This window comes from Chroicocephalus ridibundus, chromosome 11 (assembly GCF_963924245.1).
Source record: "Chroicocephalus ridibundus chromosome 11, bChrRid1.1, whole genome shotgun sequence".
NCBI lineage: Eukaryota > Metazoa > Chordata > Aves > Charadriiformes > Laridae > Chroicocephalus > Chroicocephalus ridibundus.
The window spans coordinates 3789885-3810526 of record NC_086294.1 but is presented as its reverse complement, the minus strand read 5'-3'; the positions used below and the strand labels follow the sequence as shown (position 1 = coordinate 3810526).

At 49.6% G+C, this 20642-nt stretch overlaps 1 long non-coding RNA gene across 2 annotated transcripts; it reads right to left on the bottom strand.

The window, feature by feature from the left end:
• Positions 1-227: 227 nt before the first annotated feature.
• On the bottom strand, positions 228-19555 carry LOC134522172 (uncharacterized). Of its 2 annotated transcripts, XR_010072951.1 has the most exons (4): positions 13882-19555; positions 8340-8509; positions 6524-6688; positions 228-556 (listed from the first exon to the last, which is right to left on the bottom strand). It is a non-coding gene; the product is annotated as an uncharacterized LOC134522172 (long non-coding RNA). The 2 variants fall into 2 exon arrangements; XR_010072950.1 differs by lacking the exon at positions 228-556 and having other exon boundaries at positions 6362-6688.
• Between the last annotated feature and the right edge of the window lie 1087 nt (positions 19556-20642).

The following is a 20642-nucleotide window of genomic DNA, read 5'->3' as shown; positions in this document are numbered from 1 at the left end:
AAAACCACAGACAAAATTGGGGCTTGCTCAAGCATTTCAGCTGAGGGTTTGGAGGCAAATCGGGCCTTAGTTATTCTGAGAGAAATTCCCACTGAAATCCCGCTCCCCAGCTCAGGTGAACAAGTCGGGTACATTGAGGATCCTGGTCCCAACAGTTGGCCCTTCAGTTGCACCATCGCTTTACCTCAGTGCTTCGGTGTGCTCCAACATCTGGATTGCGGTGCCAGAGGACATCACCGAGAGCTCCTACTGAATGCTCTGTTCGCCTGTATAATATAGGTGTTGTCTAATATTTTCTGCTGTTTGTGGCAGTAGTGTCCTTTGTGGTCTCCTCATCAAACCCACCCAGACATCGCGGCGGTGGGAAGCGCTCGGTGCAAAAAGAGCGAGAAACTGTCCTTGGACCTACCACACCGTGCTCTCCAGTGCGTCTTCCTCCGGGGAAATCCAGACGCAGCAGGGTTTTGCCTGTATTACTTAATTGTTTTGCTATGGATCCCATCATGATGTTCTTTGAAAGCGTCTGGAGTTCCACCAACACGTTGCCCAAGTCATCCTGTCCATTAGGAAGAAAATGGATTACATCTCTGTAACAACTTTTTAGAAAACATAATTTCATTTCTAGACCACAGCCAGTCCAGAGATGGATTGGGTTGGTCATTGGCACTGGTCATTTTTTGGTAAAAATATCCTACTGAGAAACCTCATTGATGCAACTACACTTGAGGCTCTTCTGCAGAGGGAGGCAGCCGCGTTATGTCACGCGGATGAGAGGAAAGTGTGGTGAGACCAAAAAGGAAGACAAAACCCATGGGGAACTAGGCTTGGAAGTTCAACACCTTATACAACAACTTGTTGCTTCTTCCATGAAGCCCACTGGAGCTTCAGACAAGTCCTAAAGGCGTTAAGGAGGCCCCCGGCCCCCGACGTACTTGCCTGAAGTAAGGCCGGTTTGGAAGTCCTGGGGATACAGGGTCATTAGATAGCGCCAGCTCCTTTCCAGGCTGTATCTGACATCATTTCTCACTGCAAAACCTTAAGTGGAACTCTAATTTTTAGTTGCTTTCCTCGTCTCTGATAACGCCTCAAGCCTGGGTCCCAGTTCTTTACGAGCGCAAAGGAAAAAGCGCCGTGTTGGACACCCAATAAAAGAGAATTTGTGCTATCCACGGTGAGTTTGAATTCAGCTTAATTGTTTATTACTCCGAGGTCTCTGAAGGATAAAGAATATGGAATGAAATATTTCTACCACCTCAGCCTTCGTGCAAACATTCACAACCTGTTAAACACTGGGGTCAGTAACTTTGAAATGATCTCACAATTCGATTTCATTCTATTTTAATTGTAAATGATATATTCCAGGGCTCAGGGAGGGTGAGAAGCCGGGACCGAGGGAACATTAAACCCCTGGTTTCTTTGTTGTGGTTTTTTTTTGGGTTTTTTTTTGTTTTTTTTTAATTCTCCAGCCAGCCGTACTGCAGGCAGGTGCAACACAAACTCCCAAATACCCTGATAACGCGAGGAGAAGCCCGACCTGGAGGGACCGACGTGAACGGGCTTCTCAGCCCGCGTGCTTATCCGATTCGCTCTGCGGAAAGGCTGCCAACCGGCGGGGGGGGACGCGGTGCCAGAAGCGTGGTGTTTTGTTTTGTTTTTTTTAAAATGCAAAGTTGCAAAACCACACAACTCGTTTTTCCTAGTGACCTTTTTACCACTAATTGTCGGGGTACTTAAAAAAAAAAAAAAAAAAAAAAAAGAAAAAACAGAAGTTCCTTTGGTCAGGGCTGAAATGATGTCCCAGAAACGCCCCTCCGGCAGCTGCTCCCTGGCCCCGCGCTGTTTGCATTCACGCTAGACCGGGTCCTGCTTGGATGAATCAGACGGTTTTTTGGGTGGTTGTTTTGTTTTTTTCTTGCAAAGCAGCTTTTGGTTGTGAAATAAATCACCAAAAAATAGCTGGAGTGTTGGAAAGAGGGAGCCAGGAGCAGGGGGCGGGGGTACGGACGAGGAGAGGCTCCCGGGCTGCGTCTGCACCAAACGCTGGATGAAGGGGGGTGTTTTTTATCCCTTGCTTTTGCTGCTTTTCCCCCCCTCTAAGAACACACAGGTCTATTTTACTTTATTTCTACGGCTTTTTTAGACACGGACTAGTCAGCAGTTACAGCTGGACTCACTGTGAGAGTTCGACCATGTTTTGATCTCCTCTGCCCAGGTTTTAATACCGATTCATTCCCTAATTTCGTTAGAATTGGCGACACGTAAGAGGTGTATTTGTGAGTGGAGCTTGACCTACTTTTTCCACCTCCTCTGCCGAAGGGATTTAGCCGACGCTCGGCTGGGGGCAGCGGGACGCTCAAGCCGGGCGACCTTTCAAGCCCGTCCAGTTCCGCGCTCTCCGTACACCTTTGCGCAGAATCCCAATTTCAAGTGAAAAAAAGGAGACCAGTCTACTTTAACGAGTCCCAGTAAATTAAAAAAACCCCTCAATGTTCCTGGGCTACGTTATTTATAATTTTGGCCATGTTGCGGTTTCAGCTAGAACGGTGTAAAAGCTGCTCTTAAATCATTTCTACGCACTGCAGTATTTCTATACTCTGTAAATATTTTAAAACGTAGCCAGTATTTACGTAAAAATGCCTAGCAGAAAGCTGAGCGGCAACGTCCCCATGACAGCAGGTACCTCATGGGAAGCGTGTGCTGCTTCTTCAGCAAAAAAAACCCCAAATTAAAGAACAAAATCTCCCCCACTGGACCTGGCCTCCTGCCGCGCTCGGCGGTCCCAAGGCGCTGCTGAAATCCGTGGGCGCAAGTCTGGATCCGCTGAGATCCATGGGGAATCTCCCACCGCCGCCAATGGGCCCAGATTGTCAGGACGGGGTTTCTGTTGTTGCTTTTACCGAGAGCAAATTGAAGAAATTTGCAGCCTAAATGAGAAAGAACCACAATTTGCAATAAAGCGGCTGATGACTAGGGGCCTGGGGATTGCGCTCAGTCGCATCCATGTGAATCCATCCCCCACGACGAAGGAAATATCCCTTCTAACCCAGGGATTTTGTTATTGCTGGGTTGGTTTGTTATTTTCAGCCGTTGTCTCCGCAAAATTTTTCACGCGGTCCAAAAGTCCTAAGGTGATTTCCTCTCCCGCTCCGAAGCCGCGTCTCCGTGAAACTCCAGCAACCGCTGGGGGACGGCATGTTTGTAAACACGGCGTGAAAGCGCTTTGCTCTGGTTTTTCTTTCTGTCAGCACATCCCAATTATCTCTTTTGCCTTTTTTTTTTTTTTTTTTTAAACTTTTTTTTCCCCCCTCGCTTCCCATTATTTATAACGATCTCCGGAAAACATTCTTGGCCTCCAACTTCTCCAGCTTGGTTTACAGCAGCGTTTAACATTCAAAACCAGCCCCGCTGATTGGCCGGCGGCTGGGTCACGTGGCAGCCCCCCCATTGGCTGCGCCCAAGGCGTTGGGTCAAGAAACCACCCGCTCCAATCGTAAGCGAAAGCAGCTGCCGAGGTAGCGGCGGGAGGGCAGGACCAGCCCCGCGTCGTCCATCCCCACCACGAGGGGCTGCGTCTTCGTACGCTCGTTTTTGAAGAAAGCTCTCCGCTTTCGGAAACGCGATTTTAGCAGTAAACAAGTTTACGGAGTTATTTACAGCTCAATTTACCGAGCAGCCTACCGGAACAATGAAGGAATGCTGCGGCGTGCGTTGTCTGTCGAGAGCGGCCAGCAGGAGAGAAGTCTTCTCTCAGTCTTTTAGTGCCTTTTGAACCCTTCTCCTTCCTCCGCTCCACAACCAGTTACAACGCAAGCCTTGCCCACGGCAAAATTCAACGTAGAAAACGCCAGGAACCCAGAAATGCAATCAAAGAAAAGCCAAAGATGGGTAACCTATAATTTTCAGTTGGTTTTTTTTTTTTTTCTTAGTTATCCCCGAGGATCTATCCTTGAGCTCTGCCAGAAGCCTGGGTAGATGGGCAACTTGTCAGGGGAAAAAAAAGCACGGTGCCACCACGGCCGTGTTGAGAGGGAGATTCTGACAGGGCAGGCTTCTCACCCCGCACCAGCGTCTGGTTTTGCTTGGACTGGATTTTGAATTTCACTTTTATTACCTTTGAGCCTGAAATTTTTCAAGGAAGCCCTCCAAGATCTTTGAAATTTTGCCCTCGTTTGGAAGGCAGGGCAAGTTTTACCCTCAATTTAAGCGAGTACAGAGAGAAGAGAGCCCAAGGCAGTTTGGAAACATGTGGCTGAGAAGGTGTCCTGTGATCTCCGTCACAGAACGGGGCCGCTCAGCATTTCCTGGACAACTCTTAATTTGAGGTTTATTTCGTCAACATTCAGTGTATGGAGCTCCCTAACTGAAAGCATCTAGGAAAGTGCAAACGGCCCCTGCCTTAACAAAATACCAGTTACACCAGAAGTAAAGAAAGGTGGAGATTCCTTTCCAGGGAACAGCTTTAAAAACGACTTCTCCAAAGCTGCAGCAGGACCATGGTCTCCCTTGTGCTTTGGAGCTCCTCCAGGAGCCGGTTCCTCCAAAGACACAGCGGCGTCCCTGCACCCCAGGAAAAGGGACTATTGGCCCCACCAAGACCTAAGGCTTCTCCAAATCGGGACCGGGATTTCTCAGACCTCAGCCCTAGGGAACAGACCTTCTCCAGAGGGTGTGACGGGCACCCCCAGATCCCACGCTGGGTGAATTTGCAAAGCTGGGTCCTTCGGGCGGGAGCAAAGCCCGGCGCTGGCTGCAGAGCGGTGGCACAGCTCGAAGCTTGGCAGCGGCAGACGCTGGGCGCTGGCACAGCAGCTGAGGAGCGGCAACGGCAGCCAAACGCATGAGGTCTTCAGGCACCCCGCAGCTGCGGCCGCCCGGGCTCTGCTGGCTTTCCTTGCCCTGGGAGGGGACGTGGTGGCATCCAGCTTCTCCCCCTTGCCGCACGTGGCTCAGATCAGCCCAGGCGACTCGTGAACTCCGGTTCCCTCTGAAACCCGTCTCGCCGCTCGGCTCAGCAGGAGTACTGCTCTCTGCCCGCATTTTAGCACAACGCACCCGTGACACCGTGAAGGTCTGGCACCCGCTGCGCGTTCGCAGCCCGTCGCAGGCCAGCCCGCGACTCCGCGTGGCTCTGGCTCCTGCAAGGCTCTCGCTTGCTACCGCGCTCCCGGGAGAGCCCGTCGGCACCGCGGAACCAGGCAGAGCCCCCTCCTCGGCTGGGCCGGGACCCCGCGGCGCTGACATTAACGGGGTTGCATCGGATTTTGCCAGCCGCGGATACCGCCCACAGCTGTCGTATGGGCCCTCTCCTCCCTCCACCATCTGAATTTTCTGGGCTTTGAGAAAGCATCTACTCATATAAACAAAACCAGATACAGGAGGAGAGGAACCTGTTTAAGATTTGAGATGACAATTCTGCCCTCAGTTACACTCTCTTGAACGAGAGCAGATTTGGTTAGTAACAAGATACAGACCTAATTCTGATTATTTTTACACCGGCAAAGCCAATGACTCTGGGAGAACGAGAAGTGCTTTACGCTGGCACCGGTGCAACACCAACCGCCGCTGCCGTTTAGTGCCCTGGCCATTTTCTCTGCAATATGGTTTCAAAAGCTTGCGAGAGCTGAAAACAAAGAAATGAAATACCAGCCTCGTGCAGACTTTAGAAATGAAAAATAAAATGTCCAGGAATCCCCTGCAAGGTTTTGGACTGAACAGGAAGATACATTACCGAACTTTTTCAACTTTTCTTTTTTTCTTTTTTTTTTTTCTTTTTTCCCCCAACTTCCAAGCAGCAGAACGCCAAAATGCTAACAGGCAGGGCAAATTGAGCAAAAATAAAATATTCTGTGGACTGGGTTAGAAATTAAGGCAGTGTTTATTTTCTTATGCTTTACACTTTGGCCAGCATTTATCCCGAATGAAGGCAGCAAATGTTATTAGATTTCATGGAATGTAAATAAACAGTTATTGGTAAATACATTTTGGTGGTCTGCTTGTTACACTGCATGTCAGGAAAACTATAGGGAACTGGCAGGAGTTCAGACGTCTTCAAGGAACACAGAAAACAGACATATTTTACTAATTATAGCTAACAAAAACACTCTGAGATTACAGTTAAATTACATTAAAACATAACTTGTTGGCAAAGGCTGCGAGCATAATGCTTTGCCTGTATCTTTCTGTATAACGTTTCATCGGAACGGAGCAGTAACATCGGGAAACGCCGGCACAGGCCAAGCGCCGGGGCTGGTCCAGCCGGTCACTTTGTTCCCCGCGCTAGTTTCTGTCCGTCCAGGGCAGTCCCCAAGAGGGACAAGACCTGGGTTTGCCCGCGGCGGGGGCTGCAGAGGGGTGACCCGATGTCCCCATCTCAACTGGCGCAGATGGGAAGGGAAGGAAAAAGAGGCACCTGCTAAAGGGGCTGTGCGGTCCCGGGGAGGGCCGGGAGGGCAGGAGGAGGGGTATGGGGAGGGCTGCACGGCTGAAGCTCCCAACAGGAGCTTTTGTATCCACGCCACCTTACCTGGACGGACTGAGCCTCCTCTGGCCGAGTCCTTGCCGAGCCGCGAGCTGTTTCTGCACCACAGCAGCGCTCCACTGCACCCTCTGCTTCTGTCTTGTGGGTCTTCTGCCCAACGCGTCTATGGCTGAAGGAGAGAAAGAGGCGACGGCTCTGGTCTGGAGTCTCCTGCAGGACACAAAGTCACGTTTCGGTACACTGGCACCTCCAGCAGTCTATCGCAGAGCTAAAATCAGCATCACGCCTTGACCCAAGCCAGGAGTTCCCATACGCATTTCAACGAACCTATTCACCTCCTTACAGAGATGGAGTGGGGCAGAGCAGCCCCGGGCGTGGGATGCCCAGGGGTGGTTTGCGGCAGGGCTGCTGAGGTCTCTGGCAGCCTTGCTCGCCCCCCGGGAGCATCTCTGGCCACGCACCCCCTCACCGCTCCCCAACTCCCCTCCTGACCTGCCCCATGGCACCGCTGCCCCACCGCCAATGCAAACCATTTCTGCCAGAGCAGACCCTTCTCAGCTATCGGAGGAAGAGGAGGCCTTTCTGCAGAAATCGGTGTTTTGATGATATCCAGAGTCTTCAAACGAGCTGTAGGGAACGTTGTCCCCCCAGCTTCCCCCCGCGCACCCACAGCGAACGACCCATGGTGTGGGGCATGCATGAAAACCAGCTGCAGAGGTGACTTGCGTTACACTGAATTAGATTATAAACGATTAACTTTTTTTTTTTTTAAGTACAGTTCGCATGAAGCAACTCGAGAAAGAAAGATGCTCGGGAGCGTTGCGCGTGAGCAGCACTCGGCTCCCAGCAAAAGCAGGCGCAACGTGTGGTTCTGTTCTCCCATGGTTGTACATCAGGAGATGAGAGTATTGTAACTTTACAGAAAGTCTCTAAACTAGAACAATTTCCTTCCATCTGCGGGTGGGATGTGAACGCAGAGGGGTCCCTGGCAGGGTGACGCAGTGGGGCCGGTAGCGCCGCTGTGCCACGATGATTATTGATTTTAAAACCAGGTAAATCAAGGCGGTCATTTAATCTGGCCACAATTTAGACTACGAGAAAGGCGCGTATCACTTTGCCTGCTGAGTGAATGAAAGGGCAATATACAGCCTTATCTCCCCAGAATATTAATATCGCTCCTGCCACTGCGCCCCGCTTCAGAAATACACGGTTGCCGTGGCTCGGGTTATGCGCTTCGTCCATGCCCGCACGTAAAGAAATCCTCTAATGAAATCATGCTTCGCCATTACCCCACGGTAATCTCTTCGCTTGGACTGTCTTTGTGTCACATTTATGGCCCAATTCTTTGCTGGGAAGATTTTTACAGGGGATCTGAAGTTTAAAAGAAGACAGATGACAAGCTGTGATGGCGAGGAGGAGAGGCTCACCATATGGAAACAGAAAGCCCTGGCTCCCTCCCCTATCCCTCCTCCCCCCTCCCCTGCCGAGTTTCTCTACTTCACATGATGCTATTGGGATTTGAAGATCAGAATACAAATTAAATTATTAAACGAGGAACAAAAAAAAAAAAAAAAAAAAAACAACCCAACCCTAAAAACAAACAAACCCAACAAAAACTCGGGCCTTTCCTCTCCATCCTCCCATGTGATCGGTAATTATAAATCAAAGTGGGGAAAACAACCCCGCTGGAAGCTGGCATTTGGGATACAGCCCAGCTGCCTACAGAAGGACAGAATGCTCAGGAGACACGTATGTGCCTTTGCATGCTATGGGGGGGGCGTTCACGCATGAACCGGTTCTATAGCTAAGAAATTATTTTATTCACGCGGCGTATTTCGTATATTATTTATTATTTACTTACTGGGAAAAGCAGAAGCACCACTCCTCAATCCAGCCCGTTTCTCCACCGGCGGACTCGCAGTCACCAAAAACCACGCGGCGTCCCCCAAAACAGGCCAGCCGAGCCCCCAGCTGATGCTTTTTAGTCATTAATCACCACGACCTTGATGCGCGGTAGCAATCACTTAAACCCTAAGCAGTCAAAGAGAAACAAATTAACGCATTTCAGCTGGACAGAACTTGAGATGTGGTACTTTTGGAGTTTATTTTGGTGTGGCCCAGAAGGGACTCGCTGCAGGGGATTTTGCAGTTTGGAAAAACCCCAAGCACACGCTGCCGGCCCCGAGTTTTGAAAAATTTGGTCCCTTTTTCAACGCTGGCTTCGCAAGGCTTGGGCTCAGCTGCTGGCCTCGGTAGCCAGACGTACAGAATAAGCACTTAGTCCCCTTAGCGCGGATTTGGGCTACGGACATCCCATTTAAGGCACCCATGTTTGAACACCGGCTCCTCGTAGCCAAAATAAATAGCTGAATCAATGCGACACAGAGTTAAATCTAAACACGTAACGGAGTCTAGCTCAGATATACACTGTATTCCATCGGCAGGTCCCGGAGATGGCAAACTGAAGCCTGCTTTTATAGTGTGCCAGCTCAGGGACCTGTTCCCAATTTGCAGATTTGGCCTGTTGCATTCTGAAAGATGTTTAATATACTCGATGCCTGTTTGTGTTAATGTTTACCATTGAAGTTTTTCATTATTTGATGTTATATTTGGCCTTAGCATTAAAATTCCATTGGACCGACTGAAATCTAGTGTCAAGTTGAAGCCAAAGAAGCTTCTTTGTGATAGACCTTCAGCTCCCATCCAACCACGATAAAAAATAATAATCGATTGTAGGTGTTTTCTTTGTAGCTTTTCTTCCTTTTGCCAAATGTCCTGGTTTGGGCTGGGATAGAGTTAAGTTTCTTACTAGCAGCTGGTATAGCGCTGTGTTTTGGCTTTGGGATGAGAATACTGTTGATAACACACTAATATTTCAGTTGTTGCTGAGCAGTCGAGGACTTTTCGGCTTCTTATACTGGCGGGGGGTACCCAAGAAGCTGGGAGGGGATGGCTGATCCCAACTGGCCAAAGGGCTACTCCATGCCATATGTTGTTGTTCTTAGTACGTAAAGCTGGGGCAGAAGAAGGAAGGATGTTTGGAGCGACGGCGTTTTGTCTTCCCAAGCCACCGTTGCACGTGATGGAGCCCGGCTTTCCTGGGGATGGCTGAACACCTGCCGGTCGATGGGAAGCAGGGAACGAATTCCCTGTTTTGCTTTGCTTCCATGCACAGCTTTTGCTTTACTTGTGAGACTGTTTTTGTCTCAACCCACGAGTTTTCTCACTTTTACTGTTCCAATTCTCTCCCCCGTTTGACTGGAGGGGAGCGAGCAAGCGTCTGCCTGGTGCCTAGTGCTGCTGGGGTTAAACCCTGACACCAAAGAAATAGCAAACACCATTTATTAGCTGTTGTTTTTATGGGTGCAGCTCTGGAAGAGCTGAGCCCAAAGCCGTGGCCAAGCAGGGAGGTGCCAGCCGCTCTGCCGGGTGGGCACAGGTCCATCCTGCGCCAGGGTCAAGCGGGAGCAGGGACGGCTGCCACCTCCCTCCAAGGCCTTGTCTTTTGGGATAAAGAGGATTCCCTACAGCCCTTGGTCCTTAAAAACCGAGGCACGTCGGGGACAGCCGAGGGACTACACTGGTTTTCCTGCTGCTTTGCAAATTACTTATTATTACTTGGATCATGATCAACCTTTGAAGCCTGAACAAAACCCCATTTCTCACCGTGCTAGACCCCAGCGTTGCAGGGAGAGCGATCCTGGCCTGAGAAATCTAAAGCCTTGATTCACAAAACTACTTAAGCACATGCCTAAAATGAGACAGCTGCGCTAGGACACGCTTAAACGAAGCGCTTGCATTAACTCTGCACCTACCGAGAGAGCTGGCCTGTCCCGGGGGTCTGGCTCTCCGTCCTGTCCTCCCCTCTCTCAGCACGCCTGCATCTGCTCGCGGGCCAAGGCGGGGAGCGGGATTTTTGGTGGAAACGCGGTGATAGCGGATGAGGAGTCGATCCCCGAGTGCCGCGGGGAGTCACAAGCCTTGGGGGGATGCGGAGGACTCTTGGCACTGGCGGCCGCGGAGCCTGCGAATCACGCAGCCGCTCACAGAAACCCTGGCACAGCTCAGCAAGGCCAGAGCGAAAATAAATGAAGGAAGGTTTGCCGAAGTCCAGATGTGCCTGAATTCAAAGGGACCTGGAAAATATGATGGCCGGGATGAAAAACTGCGAAACAGCATTTAAACATAAAGCCACGAGGGCAGGTTTTGAAAAACAGTCAACAGATATTCTCTCAGCTAGTTAAAGAGGGGGAGCTCTGCGAATAACCCGTTCTTCGGTCCACCAAAGAACTGCCAAAGCAGACAACGGCGGTTCAAACCGCGTCCCCTCCCCAGAATATTTTCTCCAACTTTCTCATCGAAGTTAAGATCAGATATTTTGTATTTCAGTGAACTTTACTTTTTTTTTTTTTTTTTTTTTTTTTAAACTCAGGATGGTGTTGTTTCGATTTTAAAGATTATAAATTATGTAAATGTCATCTCAGTACATAAGAGCAGTTATTTTGACAGTATTAAAATGGCATGTTTTGATTAATGAAAAGTTCCCACTTAGCTCCAGACTGGATTTCTTTCTGAAACGGGAAACAAAAATCTCTGCCTGCAAAACTTTGTTCAGCTTCAGTTAAATGCTGAGACACTAAGAAAAAAGATCTGCAGCATTAGACCGAAGTAAATGTTCTATACTTATAATATATAGCAGCAGTTGCGAAAAGCAAGACCAACCCTGGGATTACTCATACGAAAATGTTCTTTTTAAGAAGTACGCAGGAACTTTGACATTTTGGGGAAAACGAAGACACATTCCTAAGAAGTCCCAGTGGCCACAGGCCACTAAGACGACCCTCGTTAGGGTCCAACTGAGATTTTAGCATTTAGCCCATTGGCGCGGTTTGCCAGGCTGTATTTATTTCTGTATCCAGAGCTGTTAATCCTGGATGGTGTCATTTTAATACATCATTCTCTAAGAAACTGATTTACTAAAAGCCTTTGAGATCCCAGTGGTACTGGTTGAGATGTTATACGTCACTGGCTCCAAAGTGATGGAAATCAGTTTTCTCCCAGCACGAGTGTTGATTGTAGTGATCGGGTTAGGATGGGTTACCAGGTTCTCCCACGTCAGCCTCCAATTTTTTTAATGTTTCTGCTAAAATATACTGTTCAAAGGGGTGAATTTGGTTTCCTTTGTGACCTGCCGCTGGCTGTGCGCTGCAAAAAGTATGTTAGGATTTGAAAGTTGGGCAAATTGTTCCCTTTAGAAAAAAAAAAAAATCTTCAACACTGTACTTAACGAAGTGTGTGAAGCTGCTAACGCTGGCGCCGGTGCTCAGCGACGAGCTTCTCTCCTCACCATCGCTGTCGTCTCCTGCTCTCGGCAGGTATCTCGTTGACGGCACCTCATGCCTAGAGCTGAAGCCCGGCTTCTGGAGGGCTTTGGATGCCGCCCCCTGGTTTAGCTGGTGACCCCCCGCAGCTGGGTCAGTTTGAAGCCGCAGAGGCTGAACACCATTTTCCTCTCGCGCTTCTGTATTTACCTGGCATCGGTTTCACGAAAGGACAACTTGCCTAACACAGGACAGCCTGAAATAACAGACAGTCCACTTCCCGTAAGACTTAGAAAAAATATAGTGATGGGAAGGCCATTTGCAGCAACGAGATGTCTTTCCGCTCTGCTGACGTCAATCCATTTTGTAAACCCACAGGCTGCACGGGTTGGGGGACGGCAGGCTTCTTTAGTGACAGCAAACAGCCTTGGCCACCAACGACCGTTTCACCTGCTGTACTCCCATCGCTCGCCCAGGCCCGACCCCCTCAGAGGCTGTTCCTTGCTTGGTGCAGGCAAGAAGAGAAGGGTACGTACTTCTCTCCGAGTAGCAGGCACCGCTTTCCCCTTCTAGTAAAAGAACGACTGTCCCTGGGCTTGAAGCAGCTTCTAGCTTAAGCCAACAGAAAGACTTAAGGTCTTGGATCTGGCCATGAGACAGCGACGGCGCAAGAGCCGGGCCAGGCTCTTACGTGTGAATTGGATCGCTCCATTGGCTCCATTGAGCAAACCCCGTCTTTATCAGCAGAGGATCTAGTCCACGTCATATCGCAGCTTGCTGCACCTATCCTGAGTTGTATCAGGAAGGAATCTGGCCTCCCGACGGAGCTGTCGCATCTGCCGCTTCCAAATAAAACGGGCTCGTAGTATCAATGAAATGGCATCAGAGAAAGCTTAGAGCAAACGTAATACGTTAACCATGAACCGCAATGCTCGCAGTCCTAGAAAGGTCTGATAAGCCACGATTAAACTTAATTATGGATTATTTTATATTACCTACCTCCAAGCACTGTGGAAAATTGCTTCCTTTTAACTGCCTTGGCTGGCTTTCTCTGACCACACACATACCGGGGGATATTTTCCCGTGATTGATGTATTTGTTTACCAAGCTCCTTGCTCAGATACAGGCCGATTCTCCCTTTAATCAGAGGTGTGAATACCTTAATAGTTGTCAGAGCCCACATTAACCTCTTGATTAAAAGACATCCTCACACTTACCATTAAAGACATACATGGAACAAAGCAAATTTGTGTTCTCAGCATAAAACTCGCGATGGACAAATAGTTATTTTACGTCAGTGTACTTGGCCCATTGGCATTGCATCAAGTCGTATCTTACAACAGAAACGTTTTTTCCTTTTTTTTTTTTTTTTTGTTTCCTTTTACCAATGAGTAGATGGAAGGGTTTTGGTGGGTTGGGTTTTTTTTTTTTTTTGCCTTTGCCTAAGGGCGAAAAGCTCCATGAACATCAGTTTTCACTCGACTTCCTTTGACTGCTTACCTACAGTGCCTGTTACGCTCTTTCGCTACAGCAATATTACCAATAAAATAAACATGTCAAAATTCAGAAGCACAAACAAGTTCATCTGTGACACTAATTTTGCCTGGCAAATAATTCTCCTCGTTTCTGCAAAAGCTTCAATTTCTTGCGGATTCCAAGCAAATTCGTCTTTAATTTGATGCCTCAGTCTTATTTTTCTTTCCCAGTCTCATTAGAGTAAAAATAGCAAGGATATCCATATGATTAAAGACTTCATGTGCAAGAAAGCAATCTGGTCATAGTGCTCCTTAGCTTTATGTACTTCTTTCTATTTGACAACATTAATTTGCCATCTGTCAGCTCAGTTACATAGTTTACTTGCTGCTTGCTTGGCGTTCACCTCCCCCTTTTTCGTTGTCAGCTGTTTTTAATAGTTGGGCCTCCTTGAGTGGGCCATTTATGCAGATTTGAAACAGGAGAAATCCTAAAAACTGACCATATGGGAAGGCACTTTGTACTCCCCAGGCTGACATAGCCATGCACAGGCCTCCTCCCCGTCCCGTGCACCCCCTGCGCTTAAAAAGAAATTAAATTTTTCCATACCTCCGTAGCACCTTTCATCCGGAGGACTCCGGAACATCCCACCGCAGATGCAAACAGCCGAATTTCACTCTCCCGGGCAGGTCTGCTGAGGTCAGCTGAATTCTCCCAAGATTTCCCGGGAGCTACGCTCAGCCCTGAATACGCGATCAAATAAATGAAGAGATCGTTAAGACGGCAGAAGAAAGACAAAGTAAGCGTGGCCAGGCGAGTCTTCACGCAGCCCTCCACCACCGAGGGTACCCACGGGGCCGTGTGCCGCACAGGTGCCACAGACGGCTGATATTTATCTCACATCCGCAAGAAAAGTTACGGATCTGTTCCATAATCGAGTTTTCAATCTTTTGTGATAGCTGTCGGAATTCCTCAAAACGTTCCTTTTTCATCTCAAGGCCTTAATTCTAGGAAAAAAAACCAAAACCCAAACCAAACTGGGAGACGGTGAGGAGAACTGGGAGATGGGTGAGGAGAATTGGGAGATGACCTTTTACTACAAAACGTGTCGTGTTTTGCAGAGGAATAGGAGCATCTAGTTCCCAGCTTCCAACTCCTACCAGGCCCCCAGCAAAGTGGCAGAATAAAAGCGGGCTTTCATCTGGAAAACCTGATTTTTTAGAAATTCTCCCCAAAACTCTGAAATTTCCAGTATCTCTGTCAGCGCTACCACTTCGTTATTATCGTCCACTTGGTACGCGCTCTCTCTGAAAACCCTTCCTTTGTGCAATATTTTTAAAGTGGTCTTGCAACTATTGAAGCATGCCTACAAACCTTTTGTTGCTATAATTAGTATCTTCTGTCTTCCCAAATCCACGGCAGAGAGCGGAGCCCAGCGGGCAGTGGCTCAGCCTTTGTGTGAACAATCCTATTTCCCACTCGACGAGGCTGAGAAGGTAAAAAACGGAATGCTCTTCCTTTTCCTGGAAATGCCCTGTTTTTTTGAGACAAGAGGCTTTTAGAGCAGGGTCTCTAAAGCATCAGGGACGAGGGGACTGATGCGGGAGGGGGACCTGGTTGTCAGATTGAAAAGACTCCATCAGTAGGGGCAATTTTTTCCAGATCCCAAACGTTTAATGCTCCAAACCTCGTATCTGATGGTAAGAATTATGCTTGTAAAAGGCGAAACATCAGCGTATCTATCTGGAATCGTACTAATTTACCTGAATATACAGCAAAAGCAATTCTGTCCATTTTTTTTTCCACGTCGTTTTTCCGCCAGTTGAAGAGTTTCGGGATACTCGGGGGCACTGAAATGAAAAGATGAACTTTCCTCCTGTGCAGAAAGCCAACATCAAGGCTGGTGATTACTGATTACCGCTTAATTCGTAGGGGAAACCAGAGCAGTGCCCAGGCAGCGCTCGGCGAGGGTGAGCACCCAGGCGGCCAAGCGCTGCCCTTCGCCGATCAGACCGGCCCACGCTCCTCCTTCTCCACCTCAGTTGCGCGAGGGGAAGTACACCTAAAAGGGTTTTCGTCCTCAGGAGTGGCTAAATTACCTGCAGATAAGTGAATTAAGCGGTTTGTATCAATAGGAGAATTCATTACGTTCCAGAGCTGCCGGCTGCTTTGTTTATGCCCCGTTTCAGGAAAACGTGACGTTATCAGGGCTCGGGAGTAGTTTGCACTGGTGTGGTGGGTTTTTTCCTGGTTGCCTTTTCAAAAACTCGTTTCCAAGTGATTAGAGAAAAATGTAAAAGCTTAAAATCTTTTAAACTGAAACGACAGCAGCAGATGTAGAACAGTATCTCAGGTCTAGACAGTTTAAACGTAAAAGGCCCTGATCCTTCCTCAGAGCCGTGCAGGGAGGGCGCAAGGTTGCAAAGGGATGTTAGTCTGGGTGACCTCCACCCACGTTGAGCATCTTCACTAAGACCATCCCTGCAACCCAGCACAAAGGCTGGACAACATCAGCAGAGGGTGTCTGAACTCGGACGGCACCCGGAGCTCAGCTGAAGTTGTTTTCGCTGGTTTTGATCCACGGCCCAGGCAGAAAAAGAGCCAGCGCTGGGGCAGGTCCTCGCCAAGGAACCCAGAAGAGAGCTGCTGGTGACGGGGAGAGAAGGGTCGGTCAGTGGGCTGACCGCGGGCACGGAGCCTGACAACACTTTACAGCCGGATTAATATTTCCAGAAAAGCGAAGATGGAAACGACTTCCCGGCTCTGATAGCCCAACCCCGGTACAAGCAAGCATGAGAAGATCACCCCAGTAAAGGGAAGTCCGACTGTGAGACGGAGCCAACGCACTACCTCCAGCACCGCTCCCCCGGCGGGAGCCTGGCCAGATGTGTGCCTGCCTCTGGGGCTACAGCACTCTTGTAATTTATAACAGTCTCCAGGCTGCTCTCATTTACGTTGGGGGCCAACGCACAGCTCGCTTCAGACAGAGTTCAAAGGCTGCCCCGGGCTGCTCTGCAGGCGGGCTGGCCACCGGCCGCCACCCGGGTCACCAGCTGGCACCATCCACTTGCCAGATTCGGCTTCCAGCCCCACGCTGGGCTAGCTCGTACAAATGGGGCTGGCGACCAGCTGGCTGCTCTAACGGGCTACCAAATGGTCCCTCGCACCTCCTCCAGGTACCCTGACGGGCTCTGCTGTGCGTCACCTCTCTGTAACGTACGGATGCGCCCAGAATCACGCAGCTGGCGCAAAAACGTAACCCCGCAAAGATATCCAAAACTGGTTCGAGGTTGGTGAAGCTCATCCCATCATTGCGGGCAAAGATACTTAAACTTGATATCAAAGGCAGCATTTCATGATTTTGAAACACAACCACTGCTCCCAACATTTCCCAGGGTCAGCGCATGTTGGGTTCAGGTATCCAAATATTGAAGAGTACCTTTTGGGGCTGGAAGCTCTGCACCACTGGCCGAGCCTTGCCTTGCATAGGTAATGCGTTGGCATAGAAGACAGAAGCTATAATGGCAAAACAAACACATCACCACTTTGACCAAAACAGAAATAGTGGGGAAAAAAAGAATATCAACATGATGCTGTTGGCAAAAATGTTCAGTTTAAGAAAGCTGAGCCATTTACATTTACAATAAGGCCTGACAGCTTTTGGGACACATTGTCTTTATGGAGGTTGGGTTCATTTTAGAAGCTCATTCATTCGCACGGGGGGTTAGTGAACCAGTCCTCCTCCTTCTCCTCGCTGGGAAGGCTCATTAGCTACAGGGAAACTCCGTGTGAATGGGAGGGGCGCGCGGGGTACGGGTAATTACACAGGTACCTCAGAAATAAATCACGAACCTACTGTTGATATGACTGCAAACCTGGAACTGATCCTCATTGTAGCCTGGGAGAAGGTCTTCAGCAACACTCCATAAACTACAAAGAAAAGAAAAGGAAATTGACTTTAAAAACAACACTTCAATAATACCGAGGTGTTGACAAAACCCTCGGAGAGCAAAGGAGCTCCGTCACACGGGATGGACCCACAGCCTGGGAAGTGGCTCCTGGCATCTGCTTGGGGTGCCAGCAATGGTTCGTTAGCCCAGAGACTGCTGCTGTCGCCGTGTCTGGAGAGGACGCTGTGGTGGCAAACAGCCCGCAGGGATAGATAAGCTGGTACTGGCTGTCACAGCGACTGTCTTCAAAGGCGGCTCCCCAGCAGCAGCGATGGCAGAGGCAGGACCGCCCTCACCCGAACAGGAAGCTGCGGAGCCGTGGTGCTTCGCAGCATCGTGACATGCGAAACGGGAGGTCAGAGCTGCCGTATTTCTTATCGGGGAATCCCAGAGGGAATCGGGACGCGCGCTCCCGAAGCATGTGTGCGGTTAGCCACGCGTGCCTGGGATGGAAACGTGAGCGCCAAGTGCAAATCGGCTGTCTGGCACATCGGCTTCGAGCCTGGAATACCCGAGAGGCACCAGCCTTGTGGTGCACGCACTGTGCTGTTCACTGCGTGCGTGCAGGGATTATTTACCCTGGAAATGGATAAGCCAGGTTCTTGGGCACACCCCGTATTCCAAAATACACCCCCCTGGCTTTCAGCAGGCCACCTGACATCCAGATGTCCTACAGATGCCACGCAGCGTCAGTGCTAATAGGGACATAGCGACGCTGGTGGAAAGGATGGACCTGTGGAATTCCCCCTGGTTACAGCAGAAAAATTCAAATCTGGGAGGTTCAGGATGCGCTTCTGAAAGCCTGGCCACATAAATTCAATGCCCAGGGAACACCTTTAGCTATCCCCAATTGTAGGAGCTATGCTTTCTTGAAAATCTATTATTTCCAGGGCTCTGTTCTCTTCCCTTAAATTGGGGTCATAGTTTTGACTGCCTTTTCGGCGATGACGGTCTCCTGCACTGGAGACACACAACGTCTCAGCCAGCGGATCCGCGATCTTTACAGAAGCCGAGCTGACAGTAACGTAACAAAAATCATATTGATTCTGCGTTAAGAGCACGGTGCAGAGCGCTCGCGTTGATACTCCGCTCACTGCAGCGACGCATGCTGTTAGATCCGAAACCACGAGGGAGAGGCACTGGAGTCCCGAAGCGAAAACCCGTGTAATGCAATAAAAAAAGCCACAGAAAAACTCACCAGAACGCAGCGGCCTGATGCACCCTGCTACCTCCTGACTGGTTTTGATAAAATTACGCTGTTTCCAGCCAGCTGAGAGTGTCTCTCTGGTCCGCGGCTCAGGCAGAGGTTTGAGAGGCACACAATAACCCCAGTGATTTTACGAAGAGGAGGTGCCGAGCCCAGCACACCGAGCAGGGAGGACAGGCGGCCACGGCTCCAGGTAGCCACCTCACCATTTGTCATGTCAGTCATGCTTAGGCGGCTTAAAGGAATTCGTTTTCCATTTAATTTGGGAAATTTTCCCAGAAAGTCTCAACCCCTGAATACAAATAAGAGTTCCTTAGAAAAATCTTCCATCGCGCTTGGCTACCTTTCGGCACGACGCCGGGTTAGAGGAGTCCAGCCCGGGCAGAGCAGCCTGGTTCACTGGATCCTTGGCTGAATTTACCCGCAGCCTGCGAGGAGCCAAACGGGCTAGAGGTCTTCTGCAGGTATCTGCTCATTAGTGTTACGTTTCCTAATCGCGACCCGTTTTCTTGGCGCCAGACTCTTTGAAGGTGGGATATCGGGTATTTACAAACAGGACTGCTGCTATTCAAGGAAGGAATCGCTGCAGAGACAACCCTTACACTTGGTAGCAGCCCGATGCCGGCGCGCGCTGCTCCACGCTGCAACCCCAGGGCAGTTCACCCGGCAAGGGAAAGTAGGGATTTTTCTCACCAGCAGAAATGTGACTTCGGGTCTTGCAGCGGTAATAGGTCAGACCATAATCTAGCGGCTGAGGCAATGTTTAAATCCGGTCTCTGGAGTCACTGGGTATGCAGTGGGTTACGACCAAGCCATAATGCCATAAATGCAATTTATTTACTGCGGATAAACCAGGCTGTGCAATGGATATCTGCTGTTAATAAGGAAGGATTTTGTGTGGGTGATGAGTAGGGAGGTGCTGCCGCAACCTTTGCTGTTTGTAGCTATACAGCTTTACGGCAGCTAAAGGCACTAATCCCTTCAGCCTCTTAAACATACTTTGTCCAGTAAAATGCATGACTGATGTTCCACACCCGCGCATCCTACGTAATTCCACAGGTACAGCTCTCTCCAGCTACGACCCACCACCAGGTACAGCACAGGACACCTTCCAGTCCCCAACGTGCCCCCGTCCCCGCCTGCGTAACACCCGCAGCACCGGGACTCCCTTTGCTTTAACTAGAGGGACAAAGGAGCTGCACTTACCATGTATTTTGGTCACGTCCTGCTATTTCAACCTGCTAAAAGGGAACTAAAGACCTCTAAATAACTGAGTTATTCTACAGATCTCCCCTCCCCACATCTCCCTCCCGGCTTTGCTTTCCTTAAAAACTTTGAAGTTCCTTTTGCATTGTGGTTGGTTTTCAGATGCACCATAAAAATCCGCGTGCTGGGAATACTGTGGTTAAGACATGGGAATGCAAACATTGTGGAAATAACTTGGGTTTTGTTTTTCTTTTCCTTCCCCTTTTTTCCCTTCTATAAACTAACTTTTCCACTTCTTCAGTATGTTGGCACTTAGAACTTGTTTGGCCTGTTCATAGAAACAAGGACCGAAGGGGTCACATAAACGATCTGTTTTGAAAAATGAGCAGAAGTCTGTTGCGAGCTCTCAGCCAGGATTCCAGCAGGTAATTTCGGGTGTAAGGACTCGCACGTGTAAGCATTCAGCTGTTGGGAACTCACGTGGCTGTGACTCACGACCCTCCATCCCCCAGCCAAGCTTGTCCCCCAGCCCCTGCCTGCCCGTCCCTCTCCCCCAGAAGCCTGTCCTCACCCATCCCTGACCTCTCTCTTTTGCTGGCTCTTGTCCAAGGGCCTTCTCCAGGTCATCCCATGTCACTTCCTTCTCCCAGCTTTGAGAAAATCATTATAGAATCATAGAATGGTTCGGCTTGGAAGGGACCTTAAAGATCCTCCAGTTCCAACCCCCTGCCATGGGCAGGGACACCTCCCACTAGATCAGGTTGCTCAAAGATGACCATTAGCTCTTATTGCTGCCCACAGTCTTACCCTCCAAGGTCCTCTCTGCTACCTCCCTGCACGGCTGATGCCGTGCATGCTTTTGCGTCCTAACAGCACGTTTGAACAAGCACTGGAAGGTCACGGCTGCTGTAGATCTCTACAGAGGGCTAGACACCGCACGGTATCACCACAGCGAGCCACAACCCATCCCACCCAATACTGAAGACTTATGGTAGAACGAGCAAGTT